Raw genomic sequence first — 15,720 nt, forward strand, 5'->3', positions numbered from 1 at the left:
TCTTATCAGGGGAAAGATTACCTTTCCAGTAGCCCTGTAGTAGACTTCCCCTCAAATCTCTGCCATATAACTGGCTACTCTTAGATGTAAGGAAGGCTGACAAAAGGACACAGAATGGCTATGACTGGCTTTGCCAATAATGATTCATCTGCTAGGGTTGGGTACATTCCCTAGACAAAATAAGGCAGTGAAGAAGGAACAGGGAAATGGCTACTGAGTAAGCAACAGTGTCTGTCACCATGAATTTAGCCCATATACATATGAGTTTGGTCTTAATTCTGTATCAAATTTTGTATGATGTTTTCTGGGGTTTTTTGTTGTTGTTGTTACTTTTTGAACATTTCTCTACTGAACTGTATTTTCTTTGTATTTGCTTGTGCGTGTTTCCTAATAGTTTATAGGGAAATAAATTTTTGTTCTAGTGGTTACCTTATAACTACAAGTTTATATAATACGCCTAATCCTCTTTCTTCAAACAGAACCAGTTGACTCCATACTATGAACACTGATGAAATTAGCACACTATCATTTCCCTTTTTCTGCTCTTGAGTATTTATCTTTGCATTTTTTTTTTTTTTTTTTTTTTTTTAGTAGAGACAGGGTTTCACCATGTTGGCCAGGCTGGTCTTGAACCCCTGGCCTCAAGTGATCCACCCATTTAGGCCACCCAAAGTGCTAGGATTATAGGCGTGAACCACTGCGCCTGGCCTTTATCTTTGCATTTTTAAATATAATTATTCTATTAGGTTGGTGCAAAAGTAATTGAGGTTTTTGCCAAGTACTTGATTTATCATTTGTAGATGGTCTATTTTCACCCCTGGCTATTAAAATGATTAAATTAGCACAACTTAAACTACCTCCGTCTCTTCATCACCTTTTCTCTCCCCACTATTGTTCGTTTTATACTTTCTTGATAGCAGGCGAGAATTAGAAAGAATGTAGGTGCTTGGTACTTTTACTGACATATAAGGGAAATTTTCTTGCTTAGGAGGTTGGAAAGGAGATGGCTTTCACTTTGATAATGGAACTAAACATATGGCCTGGTCATGAAGGAAGGACAAGCTTCTAACCCAAGTTTATTTTCATGAGGTATGAAAGTAAAAATATCAGCTCCAGGTGTGCTGGCACAGAGTCCCAGCTACTCAGGAGGCTGGGGCAAGAGGATCATTTGAGCCCAGGAGTTTGAGTCCAGCTTGGGCAACATAGCAAGACCGATCTCTAAATAAATCAATAAATAAAGTAATCAGTACTATGTGGAACTGAATTTTGAGGAAAGTCTAGTAGGGGAGAGATATGTAGCTTTTCTTCAGCATCCAACACAGGATTTAAATCTGTGGAGAAGGTGGGGTTACCTCAGGTTTTTTATTTCCTTCTGAATGTCATAAGTAGATTTGGACCGAAGGCTGTCCAATTCCAGAGAGCAGTATAAAATGGGGAAATCACTTTTGCCCTAAGATTAGACTGCAGCTTTGGTTTCACCCTGCTTGTTCATGCAGTTCCCGCAAACGTTGACCCTCTAGACTGTCTGCCTAGACCACACAGGCCTCGTGTCTCCTATTCCTCAGCTCACTTCTTAAAATGGAACTTCCCTTCTCCCCCGTCTTATAGGACCTGCCTCACCTCTTTAATTGTATATTAATTAGCTCTTCTGGTACTCGATGTCTTTTCTATTAGTGTCCACCAGCCTCCTGATTAGCCACACTCCTAGTCTAGTCCTCACCAGACCACCCCTGTCATATCACCGCTTAAATCCCAGAGTGCCAGTTGAGAAAGTAGAAAGCCAGATGAGAATGTTGCTTTGAAAACCTAGAGGGAGATCTGTGTGTGTGTAGGAAGTTGTCTATTATAGGATTGGCCAACTTTTTCAGTAAAGGGTCAGATAGTAATTACATTAGACTTTGCAGGCCCTCTAGTCTCTGTCACCACTACTCAGTTCTGCCATTGTATCAGGAAAGCAGTCATAGACAACACGTGAGCAAGTGAGCTTGGTTGTGTCTTGCTCTGTCACCCAGGCTGGAGTGCAGTGGCTCCATCTCAGCTCTCTGCAACCTCCGCCTCCCAGGTTCAAACAATTCTCCTGCCTCAGCCTCCAAAGTAGCTGGGACTACAGGCACTCACAACCACGCCCAGCTAATTTTTGTATTTTTAGTAGTAGAGACAGGGTTTCACCATGTTGGCCAGGCTGGTCTTGAACTCCTGACCTCAAGTAATCTGCCTGCCTCAGCCTCCCAAACTGCTGGGACTACAGGCATGAGCCACAGCGCCCGGCCCAAAAACCATTCTTAAATCCCGGGCCGTAATGAAAAAGAAAATGAGGCAGATTTGGCCTGTGGATCATTGTTTGCCAGTGACTGGTCTATAAAACTAAATGTTAAAAGCTGAGGTAAGATTAATGAGAATCATAATGGACAGAGATTCTTTAGTTTGTTTGTTTGTTTACAGAGAAGATATAAGATCCTTAATGAGCTCTACAAAAATATTTGGGTGTTTTTTGTTTGTTTGTTTGTTTGAGACAGGGCTCGTTCTGTTGCCCAGGCTGAAGTGTAGTAGCATGATCCAAGCTCACTGCAACCTCGACCTCCTGGGCTCAGGCAATCCTCTTCCAAGTCCTAGCTACTCGAGGATTGCTCAAGTCCCAAGTAGCTAGTACCACAGGCATGGCATGCACCACTATGCCTGGCTAATTTTTTTCTTTTGTAGAGATGGGGGTCTCGCTATATTGACCAGGCTGGTTTCAAACTCATTCCTGGCCTCAAGTGATCCACCTACCTCAGCCTCCCAAAGTGTTGGGATTACAGGCATGAACAACCAAGCCTGACCCCAAATTATTTGTTAAATGAGCCCTGTCTCATGGATTTGGGGATCTTACCATTTACCCCAACTCAGGCATATCCAGGTACCAGAATGAAAAAAGAAGGAACACGTGAGCATCTGATCCACTCAGCTTCTTTGTCTTTCTTTCCAAATAAGCCACAAATGCAAAAGAAACTGGCCGAAGATTGTTTTCTCTTAGTCAACTGGTCTCATCCAATGTATTTTAGCCTCAAGAAAGACAGGACTTCCATATATTCTACAAAATATTAGAGAACTGTTCTTGGTCTGATTGTGCTTTATCAGTTTTGTTAAGTTTAAATGGATAACCTGAGCTGATTTTTAAAACACCGATTTTACTTGGAATGTGCCAAAACTATCATTATGCTTTTTATTATAGATAACTTTAATGACTATGGTAACCATCTGGAGAACACTGAGCAGGTCATTATCCAGACATCCATTGTTATAATCATTGCCACATGCTAGGCTTGTTTTTTTAAAGTAAACTTTTTATTTTAGAACAATTTTACATTTACAGAAAAGTTGCAAAAATATTATAGAGTTTCCATATAACCCTTGCTCAGTTTCCCCCAATGTTAACATTTTTACATTCTATGGTACAGCTGCCAAAATAGGAAACCAACATCGACACGATACTATTAACTAAACTCTAGACTTCATTTGTATTTCACCTGTACTAGACTTTTCATAATAAAATCAGCGTAAGCTGTTACAACTGGGCTGCCATTTTATAATAAAGCAGGCATAAAAGATCAGTAATTAGCTTAGTCTCTAAACTAAATTAGATTAAGACTAGGTTATATGGCCAGGCGCAGTGGCTCACATCTGTAATACTAGCACTTTGGGAGGCTGAGGAGTGAGGATCACCTGAGGCCAGAAGTTCAAAAGTAGCATGGGCAACATAGCAAGACACCCATCTCTACAATAAATGTTTTTAAAAATTAGCCATGTATGGAAGCACACATCTATAGTCCCAGCTACTCCAGAGGCTGAGGTGGGAGGATTTCTTGAGCCTGGGAATTTAAGGCTGCAGTTAAAGGCTGGGAGTTCAAGACTCCATGATTTTGTCACTACAACACTCCAGCCTGGGTGACAGAGTGAGATCCTGTCTCAAAAAAAGAAAGAAAGAAAGAAAAGAAAAGAGAAAGAAAAGAGAAAGAAAGAAGGGAGGGAAGGAGGGAGGGAGGGAGGGAGGAAGGAAGGAAGGTAGGAAAGAAAAGAAAGAAAAAGCTTATGAATGCTCATCTGACAAGCTAATTTTCTGCATTTTATTGATTTAAGTATCCAATTTTCTTACTCCATCTAGAGACAACAACAATAGGCCAGGTGTGGTGGCTCACACCTGTAATCCCAGCTCTTTGGGAGGCCAAGACAGGTGAATCACCTGTCAGGAGTTCGAGACCAGCCTGACGAACATAGTGAAACCCTGTCTCTACTAAAAATACAAAATTAGCTGAGCATGGTGGTGTGTGCCTGTAATCCCAGCTACTCGGGAGGCTGAGGTAGGAGAATCGCTTGAACCATGGAGGCAGAGGTTGCAGTGAGCCAAGATCGTACCACTGCACTCCAGCCTGGGCAACAGAGCAAGACTCTGCCTAAAAAAAAAAAAAAAAAAAAAAAAAGAAGAAGCAACAACAAAAGCCATTGCCTACTGATTCTTCTCTCTTAGTCTCAAAGTCCACTGCTCCTCATCCTAGGCTTAATTCTTAATACAGATGTTGTTTTCTCAGTAGCAACATGTTCCCTGAACGGAACATTCACCTGCCATTTGGGTATTACAAGGAGTTAAATATGCTTTTCTCTTTTGATGCTTAAAAAAATTAAATACAGATCTTTCAAGCAAGTAAAACAGACTAATTAGCTCTGTGAAGCATTATGGCTAGAAATCAATGTTTGTTGTCTGTATTTGTCCTGTGAATAGGGTTTCTAATAGTTAACTTTAAATTAGCTGTAGAAATGGCGGAGATAGGACTTTATCACGGATAAATAACATCCTACAACTTCAGTAATAAAGAAAGACAACAGGCTGGGCGTAGTGGCTCATGCCTGTAATCTCAGTACTTTGGGAGGCCAAGGTGGGCGAATCATGAGGTCAAGAGATTGAGACCACCCTGGCCAACATGGTGAAACCCCGTCTCTACTGAAAATACAAAAGTTAGCAGGGCGTGGTGGCACGTGCCTGTAATCCCAGCTACTCGGGAGGCTGAGGCAGGAGAATTGCTTGAACCCAGGAGGTGGAGGTTGCAGTGAGCCGAGATTGTGCCACTGCACTCTAGCCTGGCGACAGAACGAGACTCCATCTCAAAAAAAAAAAAAAAAAAAGGCAACATTCTGCTTCTTTCTCTGTCAAATCTTATCTCTAGGTCACTAACAAGCAAGATCATTTTTGCCTTTTACCTACATTCCTTCTTCTGAATAGCCTCTGGATATGGTTTTATTAAAACTGCAAAAGCTGGAGGACCTATAACTGGAGGATCAAAATGAAGCAGTTCACGAAGCAGACGTCCTCATGGGTTCTCTCACATAAAGAGTTTCTCTCCATCTTCTTACAGATACGTGAAATTCCGGTAATAAGGGACAAAATGGTTAAGCTCTTGATTTGAGACTAAGGATGGAGATGGGGCCATTTAGAAGGCCCAGATTCAAGAGGCAAGCAGAAAGGAGAGCTGATGAAGGTACCTGAGCAGGGACAGCTGGAAAAGCAGGTGAGTCAGAAGTGAACGATGCCCTGGCAGGAGGAACAGATTTCAAGATGGAGCTCAACAGTATGAAATATGCCAAAAAGAGGAGCCTGGTCTCTGTTGAATTTCCCAGTCGTGAGGCTCCAGATGGTGCCAAGGTGAAGTTGTGTGGATGGCACACCACAGTCCAGTGAGACCCACTGAGAGGGAGGAAGTAGAAACAGCAGTGTGGACTCTCCTTTGAGAAAGTGGGCTGTGAGAAAGAAAGAGACAGATGGTGGTAGCTGGAGATGAATATAAAGTTAAGAGGACTTTTCTCCTTTTTAAGAAGGCTATGTAAGGTTGTTAGAAAAAGGAACCCACGTATAGGAAGTCGGAAAACAAAACTAAAAACTCAGGAGGAGGGAGAGGAACTAGAAGAAGCAAAAGTGTCATAATGACTTTCAAATGGTTCCGTTTTTAAAAACGATATACAGAGCGTTAAATAAATGTGTCAAGATGATGACAGTTGTTGAATCTAGGCAGAGAGTATACAGGCTTTCATAATAATATTCTATCCATTTTCATATATATTTGAAAATTTTCAAAACAAAGAGGATGTGGCAAATCTGTGGACCAGCCATATATGGTTGAAAATTTTCTTTTAAAAATATTGAGAGATATCTAAATATGATGTGAACATAAAATTGCAACTGAAAGTTATGATTAAATGTTCACAGCCATACCTAATCTAATGGACTGCAGATAATATTGTGTTATAGACCTATAAAAATTGTTTCACTTGAATTTTTATATTGGAGTTTATTTAAACTAAGAGAAAAGGTCAGGCCAGGTGTAGTGGTTCATGCCTGTAATCCTAGCAATTTAGGAGGTCCAGGTAGGCAGATCACTTGAGGTCAGGAGTTCAAGACCAGCCTAGCCAACCCTGTCTCTACTAAAAATACAAAAATTAGCTGGGCATGATGGTTCATGCCTGTAATCCCAGCTATTTGGGAGGCTGAGGCATGAGAATCTCTTGAACCTAGGAGGTGGTGGTTGCAGTGAGCTGAGATCACGCCATGGCACTCCAGCCTGGGTGACAGAGTGAGACTTTGTCTCAAAAAAAAAAAAAAAGAAAAAGAAAAAAGGAAAAAATCATAATATCACACAATATACACTTGGTTCTTTAAGGGACAATCATGACAAATAGCAGAAAGACTTAAGGAATGCTGCACTTGTAATCCATACAAAATACCAATGTTTTGGGTGATACATAACGAAATATCACAAACACTTTTCAAAATATCATAGTAGCCAATATATAAGGAATGGCTTTGGTGGGCATAGAAAGACAGTTTAGAAAAGAAAACAAATCACACTGGAACTATTTGATTTCTTTAAAAATCACTGAACAAGAAAAGGTACATTGAACTTCACATACCGATTTTATATAACTTCTGTACAGTACCTTGACTTAAATCCAAGAGCAAAAGTTAAGACTCTCTTTTATTTTTGGTAAACGACTACAAGGTAAACTTGGATGACCTTTTCCCCTGGATTTTACTGAAAATAGTCTTTTAAATTTTTTATCTAAAAGAGGGCAGGTTTGGCACTTTTATACTGATGTCACCAGTGTTAATGTTTCTTGGACTCTTGGGAAGGTTTATATTCTATACAGCTGATACAGCATGGGCTGCTAGGTTCCTGTAAAGCCAACCTTTGTTTTTTTCAGCTTATTTTGGACATTAATTTGTGTAACAAGCTCATTCTTGTTGGTCTCTGATCTGGTTTGACTCTGTGTCCCCACCCAAATTTCGTCTCAAATTGTAATCCCCACAGATCAAGGGAGGGACCCGTAATCCCCACATGTCAAGGGAAGGAGGTAATTGGATCATGGGGGAGGTTCCCCCATGCTGTTCTCATGATAGTGAGTGAGTTCTCATGAGATCTGATGGTTTTATAAGGATCTCTTCCCCTTTCGCTCTTAGCTCTCTCCTGCCACCATGTAAGACGTGCTTGCTTCCCCTTCCATCATGATTGTAAGTTTCCCAAGGCCTCCTCAGCCATATGAAACAGTGAGTCAATTCAATGTCTTTTCTTTATAAATTACCCAGTCTCGGGTATGTCTTTATAGCAGTGTGAAAACAAACTAATAAAGTCTCTAATACCATTCCCCCAATATCATTTCTACAAGAATAATGTGAGCCACATGGAAGATGAAATCCAGTTCACAGACATTTTCAAAAACACTTGCCTAATCTTTCCACAAATACTCAGATCTAAAACACCAAGTTCATTTTCTGAAGAACCCACACAGAAGACAAAATATGTTATTATGTGAGGTCTAGAAATCAGTTTGTTGTCGTATCCTCTAATTAATAATCCTCCTTCTAGAAACTTACAAACATTTTCATCTCTCTTAAATACCAAGTGGAAAGTCTCCCTGATTTGCCGTTGTGTGTCTTCACTGTAGAGCTGGTGGAACCTGGAGAGCTGTGGCCTCCTGTGGTTTTTGAAGGTGACAGTCACCTTGATCCTGGCTGGGCAGTGCTGGAGCAGCTGCCCCACCTGAGGATCTCACTGGCTATCCTTCTTCTCAACTTGGATGTTTAGTTGTCTTTTTATTTCTTTGTTTATTGTTGCTATTGGCTTTGTTTGTTGGTTTATTTCTATTTTGGGACTTTTAGCACATAAAGGTGGAGATAATGAATGGGAACAGAATGGCAAACAGTGGATATAATGATACACCACATACCCATCACCTGCTTTCAACAATTACCTACATTTTCCCAGTCTTCTTCCATGTATTCCCCACACTCATTGTCTATTTTTCTGGAGAATTTTGAAGTAAATCTAATATATCATACCATTTTACTTGTAATTATTTTAGAGGATATCTCTAAAGATAAGGGTTTTTCTCATTTAAAAAACAAAGCCACAAGTCATCATCACACCTAAAAAATTTTACTGGGGTAAAGTTTTTTTTTTTTGAGATGTAGTCTTGCTCTGTCACCCAGGCTGGAGTGCAGTGGCGCGATCTCGGCTCACTGCAACCTCCGCCTCCCAGGTTCACGCCATTCTCCTGCCTCAGCCTCCTGAGTAGCTGGGACTACAGGTGCCCACCACTGCGCTCGGCTAATTTTTTGTATTTTTAGTAGAGACAGGGTTTCACCGTGTTAACCAGGATGGTCTCGATCTCCTGAACTCATGATCTGCCTGCCTCGGCCTCCCAAAGTGCTGGGATTACAGGGGCAAGCCACCGAGCCCGGCCTGGAATAAAGTTTTTAATGTCTTCAATAGTTCTTCATATTATTTTGGCTGAATTTTCTGATATTTTTAATTGAACTAATACAATATTGAGGAAATAATAAGTATCTATACTTATGCAAAGGCCTTTAAGAAACTGCAGTTTAAAAGGAAACACTACCTGTGATAAAAGATAAATAATGGCACTGGTGCCCAGAAAAAATAAAAAATTAAAAGAGTCTTTTATATAAAACCTTTAAAATATTTGACATGCCAATATCAGCAAGAGTGTGGGAAAACAAATATTCTCATAGTGAAGCAGTGAGAGTGTGAATTGGATAGTGTGCCAGTCAGACGACATGTTGAAAGGGTAACTGAGGGAAGTTTAACAAAAGGATTATTTATAGAGATACGCTCAGGGTTAGGGGAACCTGCAAGGGCTGGTGAAAGATCCAGGGACAAGCAACTGCAGGAAACAGTTTCTACCCGATCTGACTGACTGGGCAAAGGGAGAGAGCTTTTCTTGAAACATGGTGGGGACTAGGTTCGGTGGCTCATGCCTGTAATCCCAACACTTTGGCAGGCCAAGGAAGAGGATTGCTTGAGTCCAGGAGTTTGAGACCAGCCTGGGAAACAGGGAGACTCTGTCTCTACAAATAATTTTTTAAAAACTTAGCTGGATGTAGTGGCAGATGCCTGTGGTCCCAAATACTCTGGAGGCTGAGGCAGGAGGATCACCTGAGCCCAGGAGGTCAAGGCTACAGTGAGCTGTGATTGCACCACTGCACTCCAGCCTGGGCAACTGAGAGAGACCCTGTCTTATTAAAAAATAAAAAAATGTTTTAAAAAAAGGAACATGGTGGACTTAGTAGCCACTGGGGAGGAGCTGCTTAATGGAAGCTGGCTTCTGGTAAGGGAATGTAGCCATTGCGAAACAGAGGCCTGGGGCTCTTTCCTTCTGCCTTCCCATCTCTCACAGAGGTCCTGAATGGACACTGGATGCTAGAGATTTATAGCCTCCTGGAGTACAGAGCAGGGTCAGGACAGGTAGAGTGTGTATCTAGAGAGGAAAACATGATCCAACACAGAAGACAATTTGATAATATCTGCCAGAGTTTTGAACGAACACCCTTGAATCTGTAATTCTACTTCTAAGAATTCACTCTACAAACTCAAATGTATGTAAAGTTGGAAAGTTAAAAAGGGAAGTATTTTATGTTCATTGAGAGCTTATTATGTAGGAGCATCAAGCAAGGTACTCTCCATTTAATCCTTACAAGAACCCTATGAGTTTGGCACTATTATTACCCCTATTTTACACTTTATGAAGTCAAGGTTGGTAAAGCTCAGACATTTACCCCTGCTCACAGTTAATAAGTGACAGCACAGGTATTTAAACCCAGACAATCTGACTCCAGTATCTGAGCCACAAGGAAGTTCATAGCAGCATTGTCTGTGGAAAAAAACGGACTGAATACGAACTTAAATAACTGTGGTTTGGGGATCTGGTAAATAAATTATGGCACATCTACACAGTGGAATACTATGCAGCTTAAAAACAATGGAATAGGCCAGGTGTGGTGGTGCACACCTGTAGTCCCAGCTACTTGGAAGGCTGAGGCAGGAGGATCACCTGTGCCCAGGAACTGGACACCAGTCTGGGCAACATAGTGAAACCCCATGTCTCTAGAGGGAAAAAAAACAAAACCGAAGAATGGAATAGATCTACATATACTGACAAGGAAATGTCTCCAAGATACACAACATGTGGGGAGGAAAAGGTGCAGAGCATTGTGCAGTCAATGCACCCATTAGTACATAAAAATGAAAGGTGCATTTTAATTTAATCTCTCAGTAGAAGAACCGATAACTAAGGGACAATTTTTCAGTGTATACCTTTTGGTATTGTTTATATGTGTATTACTTTGCAATGAATATATGTAATTAAATAAAAAACCACATACATACACATACAAATGTGTGTAAAGTGTCTGGAACAGAACAATAACAGCTAACATTTATTGAGCACTGTTCTAAATTTTTATATGTATTGTCTTGTTGAGTTATTCAAAAGAGCTCTATTAAGTAGGTATTATTCTTACCACCCTGTATTGGTCTGTTTTCATGCTGCTGATAAAGACATACCTGACACTGGGGAATTTACAAAAGAAAGAGGTTTATTGGACTTACAGTTCTACATGACTGGGGAGGCCTCATAATCATGGTGGAATGTGAAAGGCACATCTCACATGGTGGCAGACAAGAGAAGAGAGCTTGTACCGGGAAATACCCCCTTATAATACCATCAGATCTCATGAAACCCATTCACTATCACGAGAACAGCACAGGAAAGATCTGCCCCCATGATTCAATCACCTCCCACTGGGTCCCTGCCATGAGACGTGGGAATTCAAGATGAGATTTGGGTGGGGACACAGCGAAACCGTATCACCCTGATTTTAAAAATGGAGGAATGTGGTCACAAAGAGATGAAAGAATTTGTCCAGTGTGACCCAGCCAGTCTAGCTCCAGAGCCAGTGTTCATAATTCTCTCTCAATAAATGACTACTATTGTTTTTAATGATTTGTCCCAAGCAGTATTAACTTTTTCAACAGCTGCATTATAGAGCTGGTTCCTTTTAACGAATAATCAATCAAAACTTTAATTTTTTCCATCCTATACTTCATCTTCATTTCAAAAAGAAACTTCAAGTTTTTTGTTTGTTTTATGAGTTGCAACCAAGCCTGGTCACTACCCTTCTGGTTTTTGAAAAAAACAAACAAACAAACAAACAAAAAAAACTTGTTTTAATCTAAAAATATCCTTTACATTTATTCTAGTCAAAATGTCAACGTGTTGACATTTGAGATTGAGATTCCAGCCTGTGGAGGTAATTGTGAATCTTTAGTGAAGCCATTATGTTAGCTATCCCTCCTAGTTTTGGGTGATCTTTAAACCTGATAAGCACGCCTCTGTGCCAGCATAAAAATTACTGATAATGTTGTCAAACAGGACAGTGATCGGGCAGAGCTTTGTGAGATGTCACAGAGACTCTTGGTCAAGTTGTCCCTGATGTATCAATTCATTAACTCTGTTTGGATTGTCCAAACTGCTGAGTCACCTATCACGTTTCTTCATCTTGTCTCCAAGGACATGATGAGTTTTGCTCATCATTTTGCTGGAATTATTTCTGTTATTCATTGATTTACCACCATAACTGTGCCTCCCCACCCCCCCCATTTTTTTTTTTTTAAGAGTCTCAATTGAAAGGGTTTGCTCACAGAACATACAGGGTGCTTCTATTATCATCTCATCTTACATAAGTCCTTGCAAAGTGCTTGTACAGTGGTGTTTGTTCACTATTTACCAACAGCCAATTCCAAGTTTACTAATTCCAATTTTGATTAAACGTTCTCCTCTTTTTAAAAATTTTTGGCCAGGCGCGGTGGCTCACGCCTGTAATCCCAGCACTTTGGGAGGCCGAGGTGGGTGGATCACGAGGTCAGGAGATCGAGACCATCCTGGCTAACACGGTGAAACCCCGTCTCTACTAAAAAAATACAAAAAAATTAGCTGGGAGCGGTGGCGGGTGCCTGTAGTCCCAGCTACTTGGGAGGCTGAGGCAGGAAAATGGTGTGAACCCGGGAGGCGGAGCTTGCAGTGAGCCAAGATAGTGCCACTGCACTCCAGCCTGGGCAAAAGAGTGAGATTCTGTCTCAAAAAAAAAAAAAATTTTTTTTTGAGGGCTGGAAGTGGTGGCTCATGCCCATAATCCCAGCACTTTGGGAGGCCGAGGTGGGCAGATCACAAGGTCAAGAGATCGAGACCATCCTGGCCAGCATAGTGAAAACCCCTCTATTAAAAATACAAAAATTAGCTGGGCATGGTGACATGTGCCTGTAATCCCAGCTACTTGGGAGGCTGAGGCAGGAGAATAACTTGAACCCGGGAGGCGGAGGTTGTAGTGAGCCCAGATCGTGCCACTGTACTCCAGCCTGGGCCACACAGCAAGACTCAGTCTCAAAAAAAAATGTTGAGTTTTTTCCCCCTCAGTCTTTTGGTTTCTCTTTATGTGTCCTATAATTTCTCAGAATAATTGTGGCGACCCAGAGCACATATACTTATTTCTTTAGTATTCTAGGTGTTACCAGAAAGGGGTCCCTGATCCAGACCCCAAGAGAGGGTTCTTAGACCTCATGTGAGAAAGAATTTGAGGCGAGTCAACACGGTATAGTGAAAGCAAGTTTGTTAAGTAAAGGAATAAAAGAATGGCTACTCCATAGACAGAGCAACAGCGTGGGCTGCTTGACTAATTATACTTTTAGTATTTCTTGATTATATGCTAAACAAGGGGTGGATTATTCATGAGTTTTCCAGGAAAGGGGTGGGCAATTCCCAGAGCTGAGGGCTCCTCCCCTTTTTAGACCATATGGGGTAACTTCTTCACATTGCCATGACATTTGTAAACTGTTATGGCGCTGGTGGGCATGTATATTAGCATGCTAATGCATTATAATTAGCATATAATGAGCAATGAGGACCACCAGAGGTCACTGTCATCGCCATCTTGGTTTCAGTGGGTTTTAGCCCGCTTCTTTATCACGTTGTTTTTATCAGCAACGTCTTTGTGACCTATATCTTGTGCTGGCCTCCTATCTCATCCTATGACTTAGAGTGCCTAACCTCCTGGAATGAAGTCCAGTAGGATTCAGCTTTACTTTACCCAGGCCCTATTCAAGATGGAGTTGCTCTGGTTCAAATGCCTCTGATGTAGGGCTGTGTTTTGTCTAGTTCTAGACACTTAAATTCACTTTTCAAACATCTGCATTGTTATTTGGTATTCTTATATACTCTTTTTTTTTTTTTTTTTTTTTTTGAGACGATGGGAGTCTCGCTCTGTCACCCAGGCTGGAGTGCAGTGGCTCCATATCAGCTCACTGCAACTTCTGCCTCCTGAGTTTAAGCGATTCTCCTGCCTCAGCCTCCTGAGTAGCTTGGATTACAAGCTCCTGCCACCACGCCCAGCTAATTTTTGTATTTTTAGTAGAGACGGAGATTCTCTATGTTGGCCAGGCTGGTCTTGAACTCCTGACCTCAAGTGATCCGCCCGCCTTGGCCTCCCAAAGTGCTGGGATTACAGGTGTGAGCCACCACACCTGGCCTATTCTTATATACTCATTAATTGAATTTCAATTTTTTTCTTTGCTAAAACTGCAGATTACTAAATATTGCTTTACAAAAAAGATGAAGGAAAATAAATGGTTATTTTCCTTGCTCATTGTTATCTCTTAGCATTTATGCTAACTGCATCAAAACAGCAGAGAATACTGCTCATCCTGTTTATTTTTTAAAATTCAAATGCAGTTTTAAAAGCCCTTTCCCTCACAGTAGGGTGAAGAAGAAACAGGAGAAAGTCTTTCTTTTCCAATCTCCATCTTTGCTCCCGTCCTAGAAGAGGCGCTGCTAATCTGATTAGATTCTAAAATAGTGAATGGCACACTTCTGCTACAGGGAGAGATCACTAAAGTACACTTTTCCCTTTTACTTCTCCTGGGACAGCAGGTGCCTTCTAAGCAGAGACATTTGCTCTTTTTTCTCTCCTCTATTTCTCTAAACCTTCAGGAATCCTCAATTCTGCTGGGCAGAAAGACTCTACTTATGTTCTTAGCCTAAATTTTGTGCTGCAGCATAGCTTAACCAAGATCCCTAAAGAGGCAGTTACAGGAACCCACTTGAAAATAAAGGGGTTCCTGCTGTGGTATCTTACATGCTGTTGTATCTTGCAAACCTCCTTCTAGAACCTCAAAGGAAGTGGAGATGGCAGGGCTGAGGCAGGATTTGGACATTCTTGAGTCCCTGGCCGAGGGCCTCTGTCGACTAAAAGAGTCAAATTCTGTAAAATATTTGAGGAGATTTATTCTGAGCTAAATATGAGTGACCATGTCCTGTGACACAATCCTTCCTCAGGAGATCCTGAGAACATGTGCCCAAGGTGGTTGGGGCACAGCTTGGTTTTATACATTTCAGGGAGGTGTGAGACATCAATCAAATACATTTAAGCTATACATTGGTTCTGTCCAGAAAGATGGTACATCTCAAAGGCAGTGGTGGAGACCAAAAGTTTTATCAGGCAGATGAAGCCTCCAGGTAGCAGGCTTCAGAGAGAATAGATTATAAATGTTTCTCATCAGACTTAAGGTCTGTGTTGATATTAATGACAGAGAGGTGTAATGAGGCACGTCTAACCCTCACTTCCTGTCATGGCCTGAACCAGTCCTTCAGGTTGAATTTTAGAGTGCCCTGGCCTAGGAGGAAGTCCATTCAGATGGTTGGGGGTGTTAGGCAACATGGGGTACCTTAAATGGTGCCGTACATTAAGATGGGGCCAGTTCCGGGTTCTTCTCCCCTCCTTGACCAGGCACTGTCTGAACCCGCCAAAGGAGGGCCCATCAGAAAGAAGCATCTCCCGCCTTCCCTTGGGCCCGCCCCTAGCCCAATCCACATAGGCCCAAGGGATATAAAACCCAGCACACCAGCAGCCCTCTCTCTCTTCTCTTCCTTCTCCGCTCAATACCTCCAATAAAGATCTCTTGACTGCGACCGGTGTAGTTTGGTCTCCGCCCGGCCCCTTTCATTGGTGCCGTGACTCGGATCGGGACTCCCCACCCCCCTCGGTGGGACCCTGATCCCTTTCGGGCTCAGTCCAGACCCCGGCCGGTCTTCGCTCATTTTCCTGTTTGCCAACCTCTACGCCCAACACCAGCCTCATCTCAGTAAGTCTCCCCTTCCAGTGTCCGAGACCAGTCGATCGGCTCCCGCCTCGGCCGCCCACACGGCTGCCATAAATCCTATTTTAGACTCGGCCTCCAGGGAGCAGAGTTCCCTCCTTTTCCTCCTCACTCGCCAGGCCTGGGCCCCTTCCCCTTTCTCGCTCCGAAAATCCTGGTACCAGGTGGCCCACGGCCCTCGGCCTCCTAG

The 15,720-nt window shown here is 42.0% G+C and overlaps 1 pseudogene; it reads right to left on the reverse strand.

Annotated features, from left to right (window-relative positions):
• Positions 1–7,081: 7,081 nt before the first annotated feature.
• On the reverse strand, positions 7,082–15,511 carry LOC116459755 (AP-3 complex subunit sigma-1-like; annotated as a pseudogene).
• Positions 15,512–15,720: the final 209 nt, after the last annotated feature.

Source organism: Hylobates moloch, unplaced genomic scaffold, assembly GCF_009828535.3.
Source record: "Hylobates moloch isolate HMO894 unplaced genomic scaffold, HMol_V3 SCAFFOLD_20, whole genome shotgun sequence".
Classification (NCBI taxonomy): domain Eukaryota; kingdom Metazoa; phylum Chordata; class Mammalia; order Primates; family Hylobatidae; genus Hylobates; species Hylobates moloch.